The following is an 18,993-nucleotide window of genomic DNA, read 5'->3' on the forward strand; positions in this document are numbered from 1 at the left end:
AACATGTTGATCAATTCCACACCAGCCGTTTCTACACATTCATCCCCATCATGAATAGAAAATATAAGATGTAATTACAACGTTGGCTGAGCTTAGCAGAAACTATTTCTATCCTGAATTACCAACAACTTCCGTTTCTTGTTGTTCAAAACCCCTTCCCCCCCGAAAAGAAGGGTGTCTTTTTCTAGTTCCAATTTGGACTTGGAAAAAAAAAAAGACATCCCAGAAAACCCAATATCCTTTTAAGATTAAGAACAATATGAAGATAAATAATATATTCAGTTTACAGCAGAATGAATCATTGAGGCAACTTCCAACATACAAAAATGTATCTATTAAAGCTTATATTTTATTTTAACAGAGAAAAAGGAATAGGGTGAGCTGCTTGTATAACTGCAGAAGAGAAAGGAAAAGCATGAGCAAACAGATGAATGCAGAAAAATACATCTCAATACCATATTTATGAATGTAAACAGAAATGAATTCTATCAGAACAAGAGAGCAAATTTCTGACCAGCAAATAATCAAGAAAAAGAAACAGGTGCATTTTCTCTAGAAACTGAAACACACAGATTTTTGATGAAGACTTAAAATTACCTGGCACCTTTGCTCAAAGCACCACCCTAGGTCATTTTATTTCTCATGACCACGAATAATTAAGAGCAGGCTCCATTAGCACAATTTTATAGAATTGCTAATATCTATATTTGTTTCTCCTAATTTTTATATTATCGTTTCAACCTTTTTGGACCTTTTTTCCCCCTTGTTTCTTAGACCCCAAAGCAAATTTGCTACATAACACAAATATTTATTTTCTGGATGAGGAAACATTAAATAATTTATTATATAACTGTCTATGCAGGGAAGTATTTTTTAAGGTACCAAAGTGTAGCATAAACTTCTATATCCATATCATTTTAATTAAAGGTGTCACTAGTAGTTACCAGACTACTGTAGCCTGTCCAAGGTTATTCATTTAGTCAACAAATGTTAGATGAATCTCACTATGTGGCAGGTGTACAGATACAAAGGGATATAATAGTTTCTGCCCTCAAGAAACTCAGTCTAGTGGAGTATGAAACAATGTCTCTATAATTATAAAGCAGTGTGATAAATGTAGTAGTAGAAACAGCCCCAGGATATTACCGTAGTTCCAAGGAAAATGCAGCACGATAGAGTGGCAAGGGATTCAGAGGCAGGCTTCCTAGAAAACATTATTCTAAGCCAAGAATAAAGGGCACGGGAAGTGATTCCAGGCAGCACAGTGTGTTTGGGGGCACCGCAGACAATCCCTGATTTAATGTTTCACTGCAAGGACTGGCAACACTTGCACATATTTACAGATATTACTTATTACAGTAAAAAGCAAAAAGTCATATGGGGTGAAGTCCAGGAGAAACCACAATAGATTTCCAAGAGTGTTCTAACTTGCATGGAACTTGTTTCTTCAAAACTAACTGGGACAACACATTTGAAGTATTACCAGTCAGAGAAACTTGCTGGAAGCCCAGAACACAGATTTCTTATGGAGGATCTAGGCATGTGGGCATGAAAGATCTTTGAGGGATTTGCATTTTGGTCAGTCTTAGCAACCCTAAGACTAGTTTAACATTTCACTCTTCTGAAAGCCGAGCTTTCAGAGGGCAGTCAAAGTGCATTCTTGTAGACAGGCCTTTCAAAAGATAGTAGGTAGGTCTGCTATGGTCAAGTCTCTTCAGCACAGGAGTTAACATGTGTCGATGGGAGTATCAGAAGGGTAAACTTATTTTCAAAATTAAGGAAGAGTTTTAAGCAAGAAAGAGAAAAGGTCAATACCTACCTGGAAAGTCTAATATTCTTAGTTAATGAGAATCTCTAAAGGGAAATTGCCTTTCTTCCCTCTTCCCTCCCTCCCCTCCTCAGATACCACAGGATAGAAACAAGGCTCATAAAGTCTCAATGACCCTCCCAAACTGGAGAAGTATCCAGCTCCATAGCCAGGTCATTCCAACCAGCTCCAAACCAGCCAGAAATAATGCAGCATTCACATCTTAATTGTAGAAGACCCCTGACTGACTGTGCACAAAATGTCCCAGTGTAGCTCAATGCACCAGCTATGGGACCTTCCTAGAGTGGCAGTTGTGAGCAACAGCACTGTTTTGATCATGTCCTGTGTAAGAGAAATGGCACCTCTGTGCAGAATAGCAGGCCAGCTGCAAACTGAAGTGTATGCAAAAGTGTCCAAGTCACAGCCCTGAGCTGGGTGCACAGCACCATGTGCCCTGTGGGGCACAGTCCTGCTTCACTCTCTCTTCACCATCCCTATCCAGCTCCCATCACTAAGCCAAAGGATGGAGCTTCTCCCCACTGTGCTTCTCCTTCAGGCTGGAGCATAAGCCCCCAGTAAACCTTGTCTGTGTGACATGTTGGCTTCTTGACAATTTCCACTGCAATGAAGTCAGAGTAGCTCAGGTCAATTCACTGAGGGGCATAGGCCTTAGAACTAACCTATTGCATTCCAATCCCAGGTTTGCCACCCATTAGCTGTGTAAACTTTGACAAGTTAACCTCTAAAGCTGCCATCTTCTCATGTGTAAAAGTAGATATTAATAGCAACCTCATGGGATTTTATGCAAGAATTAAATAAGTTAGCTACATGTTATCTGATTGAAAGCAATAGCAATTGTAAGACATAGAAAAAGAAAATATGGCCAACAAAATGATGACTCAATGCTTTCTCATCACTTACCATTTTTATTTTAGCTATGATTTGCTGATGGCATTTCTTCTGTATTATTATGATGTACACATTCAAAAGCAAAATGTAATAAAATAAATTCATTGCTATTTAGAAAAAAACCAAATTACAATCATTTCTTATATAACACTTGCTTCATTAATGTTAAGCTTTCTGTATTTTCCTGCCTTTATAGTATAGACTATATTTTGGTTTCAGCGTTGAATATTTTAACATTTAAACTCAACATAGATGCCAGAAAGGCATATAATTCAATTTAAATAGTGACAATATGAACAGCTGTAACCAACTTTGTTCATACACAGTCAACAATGACGAGGCTGTGACTTTCGCCTGGCAGATGGCAATTATAAGATGCCACAGCTTATCAAACTTCAATTTTCAGAGATTTTGCCATGTGAATAAATATTTACGTCTTAAATAAAATTAAATAATAGAAGGGGTGGATTTATTGTGACTCTAATGCAGACAGTTTCACAGCTTCTGTTGCACAGGCCCCTCCCAAAGCCTTGGGAGGGAATGTGGTAATATATTTGCATAGTCATATAACTGAAAATTCTGTTCATACTAGAAAAAGTGGTTTAAAGACGAAGATATAAGCTTCTACTTTCATAAGCAGGAAAAACAAAAGCAAGTGAAGCTAAAATTAAAGCATGCAATGAATGATAGAGGCAAAAGTAAACTAGAAAATGGATTAACCCTAGGAGAAAACTCAGAATTGAAAGCTAGATTTCTGAAAAGACCTAAAACTGGATAGATTTATACTTGTACTCACAAAGAAGAAAGTTAGAAAAAATAGTGTAATTTAATGTAAAATGGGGTATCACTTGATAAATATTTTAAGAGGTAATAAAGGGTAATATGAATAACTCTATGTCAATAAATATATCAGTCAAAATGGGAAAATAAAACTGACATACCACAACTAACACAAGAACACACAAAGTCTTACTGGCCCTAATTTTGTGCGGTACAGACTAACATTTATCTAGCCATCATCCACACCCCCCACACTCATGTGCCTAAGTAATTGCTTTCCACTGAAACCAGATGGGGGTTATGACTTGAGCTCTTATCACAATCTAAGGCATAGTTGAAGAGATGTCACATCAATGATTACGTTATTAACGACTACGACTCACATCCTGTTAGTAAACCCTGTATATGCTCTCCCTTGTTCGCTTGTAAAACAACTTGCAAGATGAGAAACTGAAGGCAGCCTACAGCTCAGGGTCATAAAAGAAATGAGGCCCGTATTTCTCTTCATGAATGGATTCCATCAATTATCAAGTGAGCTGGGAAGCAAATTTGTATTCATTTGAGCAACAAAGATAACTAGTCCTGACCAATTCCTTAACTGCACTCCATGAGAGACCCTGAAGAGGGGATTTAGTGAAGCTGTGTCTGAATTCTGAACTCACAAAATGTGTAGCATAGGGCATTAAGCCACAACCTGTAATGCCGGCATCCCTTATCTAAGCATTTGTTCGAGGCTCAGTTGATTTGCTTCTAAGCCAGCTTCCTGCTAATGTGCCTAGAAAAACAGCAGAAGGTCTCCCAGTTTTTGGTTTCAGATGTGGGAGATCTGGATGGAGTACCATGCTTCTGTTTTCAGCCATTTGGGAAGTCAACCAGCAGAAGGAAAATCTTTTTTTTTTCTATCACTTTTCTCTGTCAGTCTGTCTTCCAAGTAAAAAAAAAAAAAAGACATTTTAAAAATAGAAGAAAAGAAAATGTCAGGCCAACAAAACCACAATGGTGAATTAAGTCAAGCAATTAAGGAGGAAAGAATATTAATCCAATAAAAGCTTGCTTCCGGATACAGAAAAAGGAGAACTTTCCAATGTGTTTTATGAAGCCAGCATAACCTTGATGTCAAGACCTGACAAAAGAGTTTATAAGACAAAATATTATAAACCAGTATTCTTTCCATTCATGAAAGAAAATTGCCTTTTTAAAAATTTAGCAAATTGAGTAAAAAACGCATTATAAAGATAGTACATCATGGTCAAGTAGTTTTAGGTCAAAATGGAATTTTGAGTCAACATTTGAAAATCTGTCAATAAATTCAGTAAATAGACATGGTAAATGGAATAATATTGCACAGAAGCAGGAAAAAAATGTTAAGTGATTGTCCAGGGTAAAAATTTTCTCTAAGCTAGGAAGAAATAGGGATTTCCTCATCCTGATCAGCATATAAGTAAAATCTATGGCAACATCATATTTACTGGCCAAAGATTAAGATTGGGAGCAAACAAAATATTAGTGCTGTCACTACTTTTGAACATTGCATTGGAAGTCCAAACTAATAACAGAAAATACATACATAAATGTCAAATACTGAAAAATAGTAAGAATGGAACTGTTCATAGATTAGACAACCACAAAATCCACAAGCAAGTGAATTTGATAAGCTTACAAAATATAAGTCAATATTCAAAAATCAATTTTGTTTCTGTATATTTGTAATGGAAGGATTGAAACATGGCATTTTAAAATGCAAATAACTTTTTAAAGTGATGAAAATGTGCAAAACACAGTTAAGAAATATTAATAAAGACATAAAATGATGGAGAGAAATACCTTTCAGAGATCTGAAGACTTGCTAGCGTTACAATGCCCATTCCCAAATTTAAATGTATCTTCAGCAAACCTCTGTCAAAATCACTGCAGGCATTTTTAAAGTGATTACAAAACATTCATAAACTTTATGTGGAATGCAAATGTATACAATAGCCTAAACAGTCAGGAAAATAAGAATAAACTTGAACACATACACTATTTTATTTTAAGACTTTGTAAATCACAATAATCAAATAAATATATATTGACATAATGTGGCAAATTAATGGAAAATTGAGTTAAGAAATAGACCCTGACATACTCCAACAAGGTCAATAGATTTTCTTTACCATGGCTTCAAGCAAATGGGGAAAGACATCTTTTTAACAGATTGTACTAGAACAACTCAATATCTACATAGGAAAAATGATAACAAATCTGAATCCCTATATACAGCATACACAAAAATAATTTTAAACATACCATAGACCCAAATGAAGAATGTGGAGCCAGAAAACTCCTAAAAGAAAATATAAGACACAGAAGAGTGTCATTACAACCTCGGAGTTAGTTATGAAAGTTTAACAAATTCTGTTTGTAACAAACACCTCATTAATACACATGTTCGCTCTTAAAACACAGTAGAAAAGTAGCAAAAACAACCAAGCTCATTCTCACAGAGTAAAAGCAAGCATTTGCAAAGAAATAAGTTTCCTTGAAATGAAAAGTTCTGTGCATCAAATCAGGCAGAAGGGGATATCAAGCGGTCCAACAGGAGGAGTAGTTTAATCATATAAAGATCCTTTGTCTAGGATGCCCTGTGACCTCCAGCCCTACAGTGACTGGCTATCCAACTGTTGTTATTCACTGCTCCCAGCAAGTATTCTTTCCCAAAGTATTTTACTTTAGACTACTGAAACTCCACTTTGCAAGTAAAATGGTAGAGAAAACCTATTCAACAAGCTTTCAAAACGCTGCACTATTTAAGTTTATTTGATTTCTCCTAATTTAGGTACTTAAATGAGGAGAAAAACAAGAATAATGGTGAATTAATTAAGTTATGGTGATCAATTCATATATATAATTGTTTATCATATATAACTTTATTATATATATGTAGTAAATATATGCTTCTTGTCATTCTCAATATTTTCTTTTAAAATGAGATCTGTAATTGAAATATTTTCTGAGATCAGGACTAGAACACTCATTATCAGATCATCTTTGTACTTTTAAAGATTGATTTATTTTTATTGGAAAGTCAGATATACAGAGGGGAGAAGAGACAGAGAGGAAGAACATCCATCTACTGATTCATTCCCCAAGTGACCACATCGGCCGGAGCTGAGCCAATCCAAAACCAGGAGCCTCAAGCCTCCTCTGGGTTTCCCATGCGAGTACAGGTTCCCAAAGCCTTGGACCATCCTCAACTACTTTCCCAGGCCACACACAGGGAGCTGGATGGGAAACGAGGCCGCTGGGACACGAACTATGGCCCATTTGGGATCTTGGCGTGTGCAAGGCAAGGACTTCAGTCATTAAGCTACTACACAGAGCTCCAATCTTTTTACTTTTAAAATATTCTTGCTATCATTTATTCACCCAGATTGAGGCTTTTTGTAGTTGAGGAAATAATATGTACCATTTTATACCTCCACTAATCCCTCATTCTCTATGGGAACCTATAGAGTCATATCATTTATCATTTGGTACACAGTATGAGGTGCTCAGTAACAGTTTCTGAATGAATGAGAAAAGCAAAGTCATGGCTATAATGAGACAACATTTCATAATATGCTGTATCAGAAATGATTGAAAATAATTCAAAGTCATGAATTTAGGATAATGCATTTTGAGGAGCAGTCTCTCAAGTCTGAGGTTTAATGCTCATTTTGAGATCTTGGAAGCTGGTTTCTTATTTTTGCCTTTGTTTTTAAATTTCCCGGCTCCATCTTTTGTAAAATGGGGCTAAAACAATTTGTGCCTAAAATAATTATAGTAAATAATTATAGTAAAATATAGTATATTATTTTGTAGCATCCCATAAAGTTTCTCAAGTCCTTGTTACTGTTATATCTAAATTGTTTCCTATTACTCTATCTATTAATATTGTTACAGTATGTTAAGAACAGAAGCTCAAGAGCTAGCCCTTTTTTTGCACATGCAAAAAATGGGAATGATAACAGAATCTACCCCAATGATTTGTTATGAGGATCAAACGAATTGACTGATAATGTACATAAAAAACCAAAAATGTTAGTAGAGTTGATTGTTCATGGTGGTGATGGTGTTAAGTGGTACATTTAATTGGATCAAAGTGGGATCAGTGTTGTAGAATTTTTGGATCCTCACTCTGTCCCTTAAATTAGCAGGTGGTCTTAACTAAGTAAATTAACCATTCTGTGCCTCCATTTCTGCCTTTGCAAAAAAAAAAAAAAAGTAGTTACTCATTACCAGAAGTTGTAGTTAGGAATAAATGAGAAACTACATACACCACACTTACTTTGGGACTTGGAAGAGAATAAGCTTGAAATTAATGCTAGTTATTATTATTGCCACAGTGTGGTTTCATCATCCCTGCCAAAAGAATTCATTTCCAGTCTCAAAATATTAACAGATTAAAGTGATGTCTCAAATGAACACATAAGGAAGATTCACAAATGGCATTTTTTAGTTCATAAACTTACTACTTCACTGTTTCAAAGTCCTAATTCTCTGAGCTTTCCTTTCATTTTCCTATGCATCAAGATAGTTCAAAATCTCCTACCATCAAAGGCCACCCTTCCTCATTAGCTTTGGAGGCACTTTTCTTACCAATTCACTTATTCCTTTAAAACTAAAACTATAACAACTGCAAATCCTGCCCCATGAAGATCAAAATGTGTAAATTCTGTTCCTGAAATTACCAATAAATTGAATGCCCTTAGCTAACTTATTATTTCCCTGAGTTGTGCATATTCTTTCTCAGTACTATTTCCAGGCATAGACATTTGGCTAACAGTTAATACAAAGAGTTAGAATGCCTATAACCCATCATGGGATTTTTTAGGTTATATAGCCACCTCTAGCCCCTGACTCCAGCTTCCTACTATTTTAAGTCCATCTAATTACGCCCTACTATCCACATGGCAAACCTGGATTCAGTTCCAGGCTCCCAGATTTGACCTACCCCATATCCAACCATTGCTGGCTTTTGGAGACTAAACCAGCAATCTCCAAAAACACTCACTGAATATACATACATACATATCAACATATACAGCAATCTCCATGTACATTCTTTTTCTGCTTCTAAGGTAAATGAATTCTTTTATTAAGATTTATTTTGTTTTTATTAGAAAGGCGAATATACAGAGGAGGAGAGACAGAGAGGAAGATCTTCCATTCGATGGTTCACTCCCCAAGTGACTGCAATGGCTGGAGCTGAGCCAATCCGAAGCCAGGAGCCTGGGGCTCTTCCGGGTCTCCCACATGGGTGCAGGGGCTCAAGGCTTTGGGCCATCCTCAACTGCTTTCCCAGGCCACAAGCAGGGAGCTGGATGGGAAGCTAAGCTGCCAGGATTAGAACCGGCACCCATATGGGATCTTGGCATGTGCAAGACAAGAATTTTAACCACTGTGCTATCGCACCGGGCCCGATAAATGAATTCTTAAGTTTTAAAAGCATCTCCATAAGCTAACCTGCAAATCAATACACAGCTAAGCCTGCATAGATCTTAAAAAAATGGGCTGAAGTCACTGAGCAAGCATTTGACACTTGTTATTATCATCCTGACAAACTCCAAGGCACTGATTTAAGGATATAGCTGTGCAAAGCTGGGCATTGTGAGTGCATACCCCCTTAACTCTTTGCTAACTGTGTAAGCATTCCTCAGTAGTCACTGGAAAGGAACAACAACTAAGAGATCCCAAAACTGAGTCAGAAGAAATGTCAGAGAACATCTGGTTCAATTCCTCATTATAAGCAAGCATATGGGAGTAAAAGATGCTTTAAGACTTGCTCAAGGTCTTTTATTTGGGATCAATCTAGCAGTCAAAAAACAGTATCAGTAATACTTATAATACCTTATATTTAAAAAGCTATTTGCCATTTTGAGAGTATTTTCAGAGTCCCATGGCAACTTGAGAAAGGCAGGAAGTGTTTAAGAATTGCTATTATCTACATTTTATAAGTAAGGAGAAAGATGAAATGATTCAGCCAACCCCATACAGTTGGGATGTGGCAGAGATCAGAAACCACTTTCCTCCAGATTTTCCTTCTCTACTTTTCCTACTCCTCAAGGCAACATTATCAAGACATCTAAATGTGTGTGTATGCGGTTTTATTATTTGTTTCATGATAGGAAAACTATAGACTATTTCTTGTGTATTTTCCAGTACTGAAGAAATAAGTTATCTTTTGAATTTTTATGTATTCCATCCCTCCAGATCAAAACAGGGCAGCACATAAGAGCAGACCACATGTCCATTTGAAAAGAATTTATTTTCCAAATTTTTGAATTTTAGCCAACTTCATCCACAGCATACATACATGCATGCATATATATATGCATTTATATGTATTTTTTGTGTGCATGTATATTGCTTCAGTGGCAAAGAAAGAAGGCAAAAGAGAGGAAGAAATAACACACTCACATATGCTGGTATACTCCCCAGGTTTCCAGAAGCCAGGAACCCAATCCAGATGTCCCAAGTGGGGGCAGTTATTCAACTTCTTGAATCATCAACTGCTACTTTCCAGGCATTTCAGTATGAATTGGTTCCATCCAGCATCTTATTTTTTTTGTGCTGAATACTCACACCTACAGTATATTTCTAACTTTAAATAGTTTGCCTTGACTTTCATGCTTTATTTAGTATTTCACTGAATTTTTGGAAATCCATATTTCATTTATAGTCTAATTCTGAATAAATATATTCCAAAAGTGATGATTCTGTTCTGGTATAATTACATATTTACTTAACTTTTAAATAACTAATAGTTTAAATACCTGTAAAGTGCCCTGTTTAATCTAATCATATCAGTAATACTCATCTACCATGATAAACTGCTCCAACAGTAGGCATGCAATCCAGTTTGGGCCAATGAGATGCAAGAGATGTTGTGTATGACTTCTGGGGAAAGAGATATACTTTCATGTCCTGCTGAATACCTTAAAAATTCATTGCCAGGACCAGCATTGTAGCATAGCAAATTAAATCTCTTCCCATGGTGCTTACATTCTACAGTGGTTGCTGGCCCAACTTCCAGCTGCTCCACTTCAGATCCAGATCTCTGCTAGTGTGCCTGTGAAAACAGCAAAGGATGACCCAAGTGCTTTTACACCTGCAACCATATGGGAGACCCAGAAGAAACTCCTGGCTCTTGGCTTGAACCTGGTCCTGCTGTGTCCATTGTGGCCATTCGGGCAGTGAAGCAGTAGATGGAAGACTCCTCTCTTTCTCTCTCTCTTTCTCAGGCTCTGTGTGTGTCCCAATTTGTAACTGTCTTTTTAGTAAATAAATGATTTTTTTTTAATGTATGGCCTCAGAAGCTATTCAAAGACATTTTAAAACTGTTACCTTTGGATTATAGCCAGTATTAAAATTAAGGATAAAAAACAGACAAAAACCAGGTGAAGGGTTTAATCATTGTCTACAATGCAACCTTGTTTAAAACACAAGATATTTATTCACTTTTAACTTACTTGAACCAATAAATGCCCTTTACATTTTAGTTAACAAGGTTGTTTAAAATATACACAATGGATTGAATGTGTGTGTATGTGTGTGTGTGTGATTAGTAATGATTAAGATGAACACTGGCCCTTTACAGAGGTAAAGAAAGTGATGAGGTCTTGTCTCTGGCCATCAAGATCACTAAGATGAGGACTTAACAAGTAGTATGTCTTGTTTTCTACCTGGAAAGCAAATAGTCAAAGACTCACTGCAGAACCTACAAAGAAAGAGAATGTTGGTCACTTGTATGAGGATGTAATCTGTTTCTTTTGCTTCCTTGTCCAGTAGCACTTTTAAAAATGGAGAAAAACCAAATTTGGATACAACACTTGGGATTTGGTAGCTCAGATATCCAAAACCTGAACTTACCTTGATCAAAAGACATGAAAGACTCTGTTGCTCAGACTTGGAAACCACCGATGAAATACACCTCCAGAGTGAGCAATTGTCCCTTTTCTGTAGTGGGAAAGCCATTACCAACCATACATGACTGTTCCAGGGAAGTGTCATCAACCTCAATAGCAAACTACTGGCCTGCTCCTTGACAAAGAAGAGAAATTGTGAAACTCAGAATGGTAAGCCAACTGATCCTGCATCCCAATGGGTAAAGTTGCAAGGCCAACCACAAAGGCTAAATTCGGAGTAATTTAATTAACTTCCTACCCTATTCTAAGTACCTTTCTGCTTTTGTGAGATTTTGTCATCCAAGAACTTACTGTCACCATGCTCAACACAGCAAGTAATACCTGATTTCCATTACCTGCTGGGCACATTTCCCTTTGTTTCCAGAACTTTATTTGTCAGAGTCCCATCATAAATTTAATATATGGTAAGTTCAAAGTCATTCAATACACTTAGCCTACCAAACATCATAGCTTAATAACACAGTGTGTTGTGGTGCATTGGTCACCTCATGATCCCTTGGCTTACTGGGAACTGGAGCTCAGTGCTGCCACCCAGTAATTAGAAAACATTTGTTTTTGTGTGTGTGGGTGTGTGTTGCACATCATTGGCCTGGGAAAAAGAGCAAAATTAAAAATTTGATTTCTACTGAATGGGGATTACTTTTGCACTGTCATGAACTAGAAAGAGCCTGGGTTGAACTGTCAAAATTTCAGGAAAATCCCCAGTGGCTTATGAACCACCACAGAGCCTTATTTAGCCTGGTCTGAAAAGCTGGAATGTCCACATTTGTCACTGGCCATGAGAATCTTTGGTGGTGTCTTGCCAGTTACTGTGTGTTTGTACTTGGTGTTCTTGCTGCTTATGGAGTCTTTGTTCTCCTCTCTAAGTCTTCCACCGATTTTAACCATGGGATGATAGTAGAGAAAGAAAACAAAGGCTGTCTTCCCATGCTTAAAATCAGTGTGTCTTCTTATCCACCCATATTGATCCCTCAATAGAAAGATTTAATTATAGGTGTAGTTACTTGGAGGTAGGGTTGTAATAAATATTAAGATAGTAGCTTATAGTAAAAGTAAAATTAAGAAGTTAATGTGCTCAATATACATATCAGAGATGATATGTATATCATATCTCCCTCTGTTTTTGTAACTTTTTCAAATAAAAAAAAAATAAATGCTAAAACAAAGCTATGTCTTCGGACTACCTAAGATAGTAGACTATATCAGTATCTGTTCTGCTGTGTTATTCTGTATGTTACAAAGTACCATAGAAAACCATTGAGTAAAACAGTGACATAATCCCATTTGTGGACCAAGAAAGACAGATGTGTGGAGGATGATGGTAGAGAGAAACTATATGAAAGAAGCATGCAACAGGGCAGCCTATGGTAGCTTAACTCAATGTTTCTAAAATTTTAATGTACAGATAAATTATCTGGAGACAAAGTCTGATTTGCCCTGAGGATGTAAAAGTTATTGAAGTTCTGAATTTCTAACAAACTCCCAAGTGAGCCCATTCTGAATGGGGAGTGTCTAGGAGACAGATGGGTTAGCCAGAACTAGGAAATGACAGAGGGCAAGCAGGGGAATGTGAAGGAAGGATGAAAAACTGACAAGACTTGGAAACTGACAGAGCTAAGATGAAACTTTCACCCTGATTCTCAGAAATGGAGGTGGTGGGGCTTGTGGCGGGAAGCTCGGGCCCATCGGGCAGCCATGTGCTCAGAGTCAGGTGGGTCAGTTAGTCCTGGGGGTGTGGCTCAGGTCTGAAGGCTTGGACCCATTGGCCTGCCAGGTGCTTGGAGCTGAAGGGACCAGCCGGCTCCAGGGATTAGGTCCCAGGTGGTAGGTCTTGGATCAGGTGGCTCAGGGGCCAATGGTGCCAGGCGAGACCCTCAGGCCACTAAGCAATGGCATTTGGAGTGGGAAACATGAGGATTTTAAGGGTCAGACTGAAGCACCAGCCCTTGCAGGAGATCGAAACTGAATTAATTAGGATCGACCAATGAAGAATAACACTCACTGGTCCACACTAAAGTTAGGGCTGGGGGCCTACCTGGCAGAGATAACACAGTACCCACCAGTTCAAGTTGGAACAGGGAACAGGAAATGTTATGTTGGGCCATGGCACTAACCAGCATGTGAGAACATTGGGTCTGGGTCAGTCTAGGATTGGTCTAGGCCAAGCTGGGTTAGAGCAAACACTGGCATGCACAAAATCTGTGACTGGGAACAGGCTTGTTTGAAGAGCTAAAGAGACATACTGACTAGGTTAAGGTTTCCACTGGTGAGCGTGAGAGCCAGAATGGAGTTGGTAGTCTGAGCTGGACAAAGCTATCGTGTACCTCAGCATGGTTGTGGGCTGGGTCTGTGGTACGCCTAGACTTCTGCACCTACTGGTGTTCAGGAGAGCCAGAGTGGGTATAGGACAGGCTGCCTATGTTTCAGCTCCCACTGGGCCTCATGAGATCTGTGTCTGGTGTGGACTAGGTGTGGCTGGTCTGTAACCCCAACAGTAAGAACCAGAATGGACATGGGCCAGTTGGGCAAGGCCACTTTTCCTGCCAAGACAGGAGGTAGACTAAGCCAGCCTGGGCCAAGGACCCATCTGTGTGAGTGAAGTCTGTCACTGGGAGGAGACCTGACTGAGGAGCTTGGGGAGCTGCTTTGCCAGAGCTCAGTCCCTGCAGGTGAATGCAAGAACCAAAAGGAGCAGCCCAGACCGATCAAGTCACAGCATACATGTGGCTCAGATCTGGGGGGCTGGCCAAGTTTATAACACCCAATGGAAGATCTGAAAACCAGGATGAGGAACAGGCTTGGTCTGGCCACAGCACCAGCCAGTTCACGTTAGGGCTGGAACAGGGAGCTGACTGCTTTGGGTTTGGTGACAGCACCTGCCAGTGTGAGCTGGAAATGGAGGCAAACCTGGCCGGGCCAGGTTACAGCACCTGCTAGCAAATGCTGAGGGGAGCTGGACCATACCAGACTGAGTCAAAACACCCAGCCACACACGTAAGACCCAGGGCAAGGTGTGAGAGTCTGGTAAAGGAGCAGCAGGAACTCTCCTGATGGGTCATTCCTCTTGTTGGTGAGTGTGAGAGCTGGGACTGGGACCAGACCAGGCTGGGCAGGATTGCAACACCTGTTGGTCTGCATGTGAAGCAGGTTGGGGAAGAGTCAGACTGGGCTAACTGATTGTATCCACTGGTATAGGCATGAGTCAGAGTAAGGGCAAGCTGGTTGGGCTTTGCTGTAGTATCAGCTGACAACTGTTAGGACTTGGGGAAAATCCTGTTGTACTAGACAGCAGAACCATCCAGGGCAGGGAGTGGGTCCAGTGGGGAGGCTTGGGCACCTCTCTGATGGGCTGCAACTCCCACTGGCAAGCATGAGAACAAGAACTAGGGAGTGGGCCTGGGTGAACAGGTGGTGGCACCCTCTGGCATGAGTGTGGGTTGGAGAGTAGAGTCGGTTGGGTTTAAATAGGCTTCAATGCCCAATGAAGTATACAAGATCTGAATGGGATGTGGGACAGACCAGACCAGTACACTGCACACACTGACAGTCACAGGAACCAGGGCTAGGGGCTGGCCCAGTGGGAGTTTTTAGGGTCACTCTGACTGGGCTGCAGCTCCCCCTGGTGTATGTGAGGGCCAAACATGTGATAGGCAGGGCTGGGCTGGGACACAGCACTCATTGTTTTGCAGAAGAAGAAGGGCAAAACAAATTGATCAACTACCCTAGTGAAGCTTGATAACACACTTCTGGGCGAATGGAGACTCAGGTGGACTATGTCAGCCAATTGACTGTAGAAGGATTTCCTCATCCTTGGAGCAGCAATATCAAGAACATCTCAGAACTGTCAAAAGCACTTGAGCAGTCTCCTCAGAACATGCTTCACAACGGGACATTGGGATGACATCAGGTACTGGGGAGGCTGGGTGTGGTGTTTCCCATTGTATCCTCTCCTCCCACAGATACAGGAAGAAGAAAACAAAGATGTATAAACAATAGTTTTGCTCACTTTCCCCTGATTCTCAACTCTCCCCACCCTGATCAACTGTGTAAACATTATCAAAAATTAAATAAATATATATAAACAGAAATGTAAGCGCTATTACACCCATTTACTTGTACCAGTTGTTAGGAAATCCTTACACTCTATGAGATATCCTCTTTTTTGAGCTTTTTGAACACTCAGACACAGGTCTTGAGAGAACACTGGCTACCTGTTTTCCAACCCTTTAGTGCCACTGCTTAGCACCTGGACCCTGTCCAAAAAGAAGCAGCATTACATTGATATCCATGCTTCTTCATTTAGTAAGTGTTGGCTTCTTCGTTGCCACTTTCCATTGTTAATGGTTGGCCCCTGAACAAATTAAAGATGTCATTGTTGACATGGGGAATGTCTGGCAATGGGCTGTAGAAGGCCTATGGAATCATTTGCTCTGGCACTGCCAAGCCAAATTCAGGTGGGACTCAAAATTCAATTGATCTGTAGCAGGTTAATTTTTTAGTGGGTGATTTTGCAGGACCCACAAGTGATGTTATAAATATCCAAATAGTCCTTGGAGGAAGAAAGTTTTCCCACCCATGGAAGAGATTAACAGACATGAAACTCCAAAGGGCTTAGCAGATTGGACTATGAATTATACATTTATTGTAGATACATCAGTTCTTCCCTCAATAAAGAGAAAGTATGGCAAGCAAATATTTTATAGTTCTCCACTTAATAGTTCAGGGCAGGCCATGGAACATAGTAAACCATCTTTGCCCACTAGGTGCATTGATCTCTCCATCTTAGAGTGTGTGATAAAGAAAACAGGAGGGGCTCTTGCTTCCATTTACACCCAAAGGTTGTTATTAATATAGGTGATACAGCAAGTCAACAATGGTCCACACAGTTGCCAGAAAGCATTTATGGGGATGAGCTATTACAAACAGCCACAGAATTTCATTTCTCATTTCAGATTCTTACTGAAGTGTGACAGGATTAGACTTAGCCCTGTCTGTACTCTGTGCATGTGTGTTTGAAACAGCCAGAGGTGTGAAAGGGAAAAGGGCAGGGGTGTGTGCCTTGTATGGTGCTTCTGTGAACTGGTTTCCTTAAGGCATATGGAGGTAGCACTTACAGCAGTTCATGGCTTCCCCAGGAAACCATTCTAAGTGGGCCACATGCCCAATGGTTTCTATTCCAGTTAAGTAAATAAATGAAATATGCTAATTAGCACCCTATTAGCTCACAGCAGGGAGTAATCCATGGCATTTTGATTGGAAAGAATTCTGTCATCCAAAAGGCTGGTCTGTAACAGAATGCAAACTGGCCCAATTTCCTCCGTCCTTTCCCCATGGCAGTTGTCCAAATGTCTGAGACGCAGACCTCACAACTGTGTTCAATTCCAAGGGTGTTGCTGTGCTCCATGAAAGCTCCTCCTGGCCTCCACCAAACCTGGCACGGAGCCGCAGGCAAAGCATGGATTTCTACAATTCAGAAATGTGGACCAAAGCTCAAAATCATGGAACAGGTTGGGAAAGATCTTTAGGGGCTGAGAGCAGGACAACTCTTACTTTTTCATTATGAAAATATCCCTACTTTTGTTCTCTTGCTCTCCAGAAATCCAGTTGGGAATGTATTTCTTTGCGGTATGCAGGCATGTGGCCAAAGAGGGGTTCAGCTGAAGCCGACTTCTTATTAAAACAGTAGAGCTTTGGGATTTTAGCTGAAGAAAGGCAGTCTCATTTAGGTTCACCTCCTTCTATTTTTATTGTTTCAGCTGCAGGGAATACCATCCAGCTCCTGTTTCCTCACTGCTATTTCAATGCCTAGATTTACATCTTGCCTATCCTCTCACTCTTTGCAGAAGGAAAGTACAGACACTGAAGGGAAGAGCTCAATACAAGAACAGCATGTTTTTCAATCTGCTCTTTTAAAACATCCACTTTCCAAGAGCTTTAGGGGTTTAAAGGGATTAGACATTATGACACATCTGTCAGGTTGCCACAGAATTTGTCAAAAATCCCCATCAGAGGGGGCACTTAGGCAATGAAGCTTACTTATATCACGGATAGGCTTGTAACATATTTTCTATTCTTTACATCGAAAGCTGCAGGAATCACCTGTGTATTTGCTGATGGCTATCTAACAAAGGGATTGGGGAAATTGATTGTTAATCATCAAAATATTATAGGGACAAGTTTCCCACCAGCTTATTTCTCAAGTCTGGCTCTCCTTTTGTGTGATGCCCTACTAAGGCCAAATAGATATTGGATGGTTATAATAAGGCCACATCAAATTACACATTTCCCTGCATGCTCTTCTCTTTCTTCCCCTGACAAGCTGATGAAAATCAAAATTAAATACATTAATAAAATGTGTTGTTTTTATGGACATCATTTTTTTCAACTTAGTTTTCTTTAACCTATGAAAAGAATTTATTTATCTGATTGGAAATAAATTCAAAGCAAATGCTGAATACCAGCTGTCATATTCACAACATTTTAGATTTCAACTTTAAATGAAATCTCCAAGAAGACAAGTCCAGGAAAAGCCTCATAGTAATATTTGTGCCCTGTTCACAATCATTATGAACTACATTGACTGTCGCACCTGAAGAAATCATGATGTACCATATGACACTGATGTCTATTTAGACTGTTTTTTATTCTGTATTGGAAAATAAAGCACATTACCTAAATGATTCAAATGGCAAGGGAAAAAAATCCCTAAAAGCCATCTGTGAATTAGCATATGGGCTTCTGGAAACCAACATCTTCGTTCTATATGTGAGTTAAGAAAATAAAAGAACAAGAACAAAAGAGAAAATATAGGTTCCTACCTTTTAATATAAAATAAGAAAGGAATGGGACCAGCGCACAGATTAAGCACTCCCAAGGGACTGTTGGCATGCCTAATGGGTGCTAATTCATTTTCTGGCTCCTCCATGTCCAATCAAGCTCCTCGTTTATGGCTTGGAAAGCAGCAGAGAATGGCCCTAACCTTGGGCTTCTGCACTCACATGAGAGAAACAGATGAAGCTCTTGGCTGGCTTTGGACAAGTCCAGCTCCAGACATTGTGGACATTTGGGGAGTGAACCAGTGGATAGAAGATTCACTGTCTCTCTCTCCTCTTCCCCCGTAACTCTACCTTCCACATTTTAAAAATACTATTTTAAAAAAAATAAGGAATGATTTCTCCAATCAAGGGAATTTCAAAGACAAAGACATTGATGATAAATCAGCATCTCGGAAACTTACAAAGGCTTGACCCAGGACTGATCCCAGTGGCAATCACAAGACTCTATGTCAGTCAGGATTGAGACGCAAGCTTTCCTAATGTAGCAAGGGATTCTTGAACCAGGGCGTTTTCAATCTAGCAGCACTTTGTGGACACCATGGGCTTTGCAGTTTTGGCAAATCTACCCATCTCAAACTGGAGAACTACTGATGGAAGCATTAAGAAGACACAGAGGATATGAAGTAAAAATAAGTAGCCTGGTGGTAGCAGCAGTCCTGAGACTACTAGGTAAATGTTAATAACTTTAAGATCCTCATTGGGCTGGCCTTGAGCC

The sequence above is a fragment of the Ochotona princeps genome, chromosome 2 (genome assembly GCF_030435755.1).
Source record: "Ochotona princeps isolate mOchPri1 chromosome 2, mOchPri1.hap1, whole genome shotgun sequence".
Lineage (NCBI taxonomy): Eukaryota > Metazoa > Chordata > Mammalia > Lagomorpha > Ochotonidae > Ochotona > Ochotona princeps.